This window comes from Nicotiana attenuata, chromosome 6, assembly GCF_001879085.1.
Source record: "Nicotiana attenuata strain UT chromosome 6, NIATTr2, whole genome shotgun sequence".
Lineage (NCBI taxonomy): Eukaryota > Viridiplantae > Streptophyta > Magnoliopsida > Solanales > Solanaceae > Nicotiana > Nicotiana attenuata.
Genome location: NC_031994.1, coordinates 69,758,520 through 69,764,519, shown reverse-complemented (window position 1 = coordinate 69,764,519; position 6,000 = coordinate 69,758,520).

Sequence of the window (6,000 nt, the reverse complement as noted above, 5' to 3'; positions counted from 1 at the left end):
ACGCTTAATTCTTAAAATGGTAAAAAGATAACCTTCTTTTCTTGTGAGAAATAATTTCTATCTTTACAATAAGGAAACTCNTTGAGAGAATGATCTTTTCTGTTTTTGCTAAAAGCTTGAATCAATGAAACTGAAACCATTCAGTGATGTTTTGTATAAAAAACCCTTTGGTACATCTTGGTCACATCACTTGAAATGATGTAAGTACTTTGTTTGATTAGAGAATGAGTGGGCTGACAGTGTGGTGCAGTGTGGCAGAAACAGTGCCGCCAGTCACTTCAGTTCCAGCTGTGTCCAAATGACTTGTGCTGCTATATAGGAACCACAAGAGCATCAGGTCCTTGTCTGGTTCCTAGCTCCTATAAGTGTAGCAATTCATCTTTTACTGGAGTTCGTTGGAGTTTGCAGCAATCCAAGGTAGATCAGGTTCCCTAACTGGTTCTTGTCAGAAAGTTTGTTAGATCATCAAAACATAAGGTAAGAATATTTATCTATCAATTTCCCCCTTTTTGATGATGACAAACATAAACAGTTATAAGGTCAGAATTAAGGCATCAGAGAGCAGCAGTGTCAAAGAGTTCCCCCTGAGACGATGCCTTCAGTTACACAAGAACCAGTTCCCCCAATGTGGTTCCCCCTGAGTCCTATATTAGTCTTTCTTGTTTTTCCCCCTTTTCGCATCATTAAAAAGAATAAAAGTGCAAAGAAGTCCATCCAAGATAACCCATGCCACATATGTGCACACAAACATGAGGAAAATAGAAGACAAAGAAGAAGCACTAGACAAAATAAAAGAGAATGCATATTAATATATTTTTAATATGCCCATTCCTTCGAAAAAGGAAGAGACAACATTGGACTTGTTCACGGGAGCAGTAGTAGTAGTACATTCCAACCATACACAAAAAAAAGAACAAAAACAACCACCAAACATCAACAGAAAAGAAATATCCAGAAAACTGGTCACTGAAGAGAATCTTAGGGGGCACTAGGAGAAAAAGGCTTCGAAGCTGCAGCAAGTGTTTGGAGAATAAGGTCTATTCAGGCATTTCCCGACTTTTGCTCGGCGAGCAGTTCAGCCTTCAGGTTCTCAACTTGCGCCCTGAGGTCAGCATTTTCTTGGGTCAAGCGAATCACCTCATCATTCGACATGGGAATCGCTCGAGCTTGCTGGCCTTCCAGGATAGCGTTTATGGCCTTCAATCGACGTATCTCCTCAGCTGCACTGTTCTAGGCATTGATGAGCTGAGACACAGTTGAAGTGCTTCCTACACCCCCATACTTCTCAATACACTCACACTTTCCAAGGTTGTCTGAGAGAATGTCTGTTTGCGGGTCCCTACTTTACCTGTTCCTAAAGGAACCCCAAAGTGTTTGAACACTCGCGTGAGCAAGAATCCGTAGGGAAGCCCGTGATTGCCGTCCTTGAAATCAGCCACTTTCTGCATATGCTCAATCATTATGGCAGGCAAACTCACAGGGTGGAAACCATCCAATTTCTCCATTAAGAATAAATCAGATTTGGAAGTGACAGATCGTTGTTCTGCTCGAGGCAACAGGACTTTGTTAACCAGCTCAAACAACAACTGGTAGACAGGAAGCAGTGCTTTCTTGTGAATCTGGTCCCCTTTCTAATTGGAATTATCTCTCACCACTGCATTTCGGAAGTTGTACTGGCAAACATCTCGAACACTCTTCACTCCAACTGTAGGAACTTGCAAAATTTCCCCAAGCACTTTCACATCAAATACAATGTCCACACCATTTACCAAAGCACAAACATGGTCAGTATCCACCGAAAACAAGCTGGCAAAGAAACTCTGGACCTCCTCCTCATACACTTTGGGAGCATCCACGTAAAAAAGATGCGTCCACTGTTGAAACTCCACCATTTCCAGGAGTGGACACATCCCGGCCATTTCTGAGATGGTAGGGTCAAACGTACGCCCCAGCAGAACTTTCTGGTGCCTCAATCGCTCAGAGCCCATGCAGACCTCACTTTGTGCTTTCTTTTCAGAACTAGGTTCTTCAACTATTTCATATTTGCGTTTCCTATGTTTTTCTCCACTTACTTTACTTTTCCCTTTGGACTTGACATGAATATCCTCATCACTCACTACCTTCTGCATCTTAGACTTGGAAATAGACCCTTTCTCCAGAGAAATAGACTCAGCCTTTTTCGAGGACCGCCTTACAAGGGAACCGGGTTCCTCAGGAGTTTCTTCTTCCACCTCAACAACGGGGATAGCTTCATTACCTACAGGTACACCATCCTTCGCCAGTGTTCTTCTTTTATTCTTACTACTTTTCTTGCTCTTTTGGAGAGCAGAATCGTAGGCCACTTTGACTTGGAGCCTGGTGGTGGGTCGCTTGAGTTCAGACTCAGGAGTCGAAACAGGGCGTCGCTTACTGATGAATGCGTAAAGGGCCACATTGTCAAGGTCTTCGTCATCACTAGAGTGCATCTCTAGTCCTTGAATTTCCAGAGGCACAGCATCAAAAGCAGGAACGGCAGTACACTGGGATTGAAACTCCTGACATGGGTTTTCCTGAGAGGGATCAGGTTCTTCATGTGAACCCCCAGTAATGCATACTACTACATCTCCTACAGTGGTCTCTTCGTCCCTTACACTTTGTGACGCGTGGTTCTGGGAAATGACCTCATGCAATACCCCATCAGCGGATACCACAAACACCATCTTTTCTTCAACAACCGGTGCTGCCACGACCAAGGAGTCGACTGTACCAATGGCGGAGTCCTTCGTGATCTCAGTAATCTGACCTTGTTCCACACTTGAGGTTTGACTGGTGTGGGCAACGGAAGACGGGGAGAACAAAATAGTGGTTTTCGAGTTGGAAGGAGGTTGGAAGGCTAGGGAAGAGGTAACTGTAGAGGTAGGGATGATAAAGGGTGACATTGACTCAGAGACGCCGAGAATCCCCATAGACGGGTCGGAGGGGGGTACAGATGATGCAGAGTGATTTGAACTTTTCTCGGCCATGAGAGAGGTGATGTGAAGAGTCTTTCCCTTTTTGGGTGAAGTTAGAAGAGGGCTTATGCTGAAGAGGGGAAGAAGGGAGGGTTTTTAAACAGAGAGGATAATTATGAAGGGAGAAGAATAGGCACCGGTTCTGAAACGGCGGTTGGGCGTGGAAAATTGTGATGTTTCAGAGGGAGATGGAACGTTTGAATTGAAGAGACGTGACAGGCGGATCTGAAAAGTTGATGAGAGGGCAGCTGTATTTTGTACCTTTTAAGACGTGAATAAAGGGATGCACAGAACTACTAACCTTTTGTACAAGAACCTGGTTCTTGAGACACATTTCCGTCTTCATGCTCCTTTTTTTTTGTTAAAAAAAATCAATTCTCTTTTATCAGTCATGTACTGCATCTACTGTTTCTATGCTCATCATGCGTGTTTAACTGCAAAGGTATTGAAGTGAGTTAGACAGGGCCAGAAAACACTTTGAACCTATTATTTCTTAATAACACGAGCCAACTCAAAAGGAATCCGGTCCTCAATTTGGCCTCAAAAGTCCCAGCTTTACTCTGTTTCTTTCAAACTGTTCCCTACTTAGTGCCTTGGTGAAAATGTCTGCAATTTGATCTTCTGTGCTACAGAACTTTATGCATATCAACCCTTTCTCTACATTGTCTCTTAGAAAATGATGTCTCACATCAATATGTTTGGTCCTTTTATGTTGAACTGGATTCTTTGCCATGTTAAGTGTGCTAGTGTTGTCACATAGGAGGGGCACACTCTCAGTGAGAACTCCAAAATCCTCCAGTTGCTGCTTGATCCACAGAAGTTGAGCACAGCAGGATGCTGCAGCTACATATTCAGCCTCAGTTGTTGAAAGAGCCACTGAATTTTGCTTCCTTGTACCCCAAGAGATAAGACATGATCAGCTATAACCAATCCTTAAGAGTTACAATGCTACAGAATAAGATCACAGCAGAAGAAGAATATATAAATAACAAAATGATGCGGCACGTATCCCGATCCCACCATATAATCAGTAACAATATGAACATTCACCCTTATTACTCCTATTGCAGCGTGCAACCCGATCCCACCAGTCCACCCTTATTGCTCCTCAATATAACACCCTGTTAGCTTGTATGGGTCCACCAAATCTTAGAGTACCTGGTCCTCTACAAGTTTCTGCTGAAAACACTTAGTAAGGCAGTAAGTAAATGAGGCAGAGGATTTTTACGTGGAAAAATCCCGCACAAGGGGATCAAAAAATCACGACCTACCCTGTAGGCTTTTAACTTCACTAACTTATAAGCTTACCTATTACAAGCCACTTTACAATGCTTCCGATTGTAAAGACTTCAAACTAACTTGTGGCACCTTTACCACAAGCCTCTTTGTGACTATCCTAGTTACAAAGGCTTTTTCTAACTTGTGGTGCTATCACCACAAGCCACTTTGCAATATTACAATTACAAAGACTTTTCTTTATGACTAAATCTAGCCACAACCTAAACTCAATGAGTCTGAGGATTTACAAGAGAATTCCTAATCAGTAAACTTCTAAGTAAGCAATTTAGGAGATATTGTAAGTGCAATAACAAGGTTACAACTCAACTAGGACATCAATAATCAATCGTTTTGGAACTGATCCGTAGTAGCGTTCAACCTTGTTCTTCAAGCTTGAGAGAATGATCTTTTCTGTTTTTGCTAAAGGCTTGAATCAATGAAACTGAAACCATTCAGTGATGTTTTGTATAAGAACCCCTTTGGTACATCTTGGTCATATCACTTGAAATGATGTGAGTACTTTGTTTGGTTAGAGAATGGCTGACAGTGTGGTGCAGTGTGGCAGAAACAGTGCCGCCAGTCACTTCAGTTCCAGCTGTGTCCAAATGACTTGTGCTGCTATATAGGAACCACAAGAGCATCAGGTCCTTGTCTGATTCCTAGCTCCTATCAGTGTAGCAATTCATCTTTTACTGGAGTCCGTTGGAGTTTGCAGCAATCCAAGGTAGATCAGGTTCCCTAACTGGTTCTTGTCAGAAAGTTTGTTAGATCATCAAAACATAAGGTAAGAATATTTATCTATCACACCCTTATTCCTCCTGTTGCGGCGTGCAACCCGATCCCACATGTCCACCCTTATTACTCCTGTTGCGGCGCGCAACCAGATCCCACCAGATAATCACATTTCACCCTTATTCCTCATGTTGCGGCGCGCAACCCGATCCCACCATATCAGTACCAATCACACAATAAGAACAAGCGTTTCACAATTTAGCTAAAAGCCCTCTACAATATTTATGCCTCAAACTAAAGCAAACGGAAATCTATACAATAATAAAACTTCATCAATTAATACTACACAGTGAGACCAACCAAAATATACCATGAAGCACCGATAAACCAACTTGAACCAATAATGTAAAACAATGAACTACGGAATAATTAATACCTTCAATAACGAAAACAACATATAACAAGAACAATTAAGCATTAAAGCACCAATAAGCATGTAGCAATTAAGACAGAAAAATACTATATTGGGAACGGGGAAAGGAACATGCTAAACAGGTGAATTGGCGGTGCATAGGTACTCGTCACCTCACCTATACACCACCCACATAGATTTTCACATAGCAAATAAGTCGGGGATCCCTAATCCCTCAAGTCAAAGTTAGACACAACACTTACCTCAATACAACGGCCAATTCAAAGCTCAATTACCGCTTTTTCTCTAGATTCCACCTCCAATCGACTCGCATCTAGTCATAATTAACTTAATAACATCAATTATCGCTAAAGAAATCAATTCCAATGCATAATTATAGGCTTCCCAACATTCTTCCCAAAAAGTCAAAAATTGACCCCGGGCCCGCTTGGTCAAAACTCAAGGTTCGGACCAAAACTCATTCACCCATTCAACCACTAGCCCAAGTATGTAATTAGTTTCGGAATCCGACCCCAAATCGAGGTCTAAATCCCCAAATTTGCAAAATTCCCAATTTTCCCAAAATCC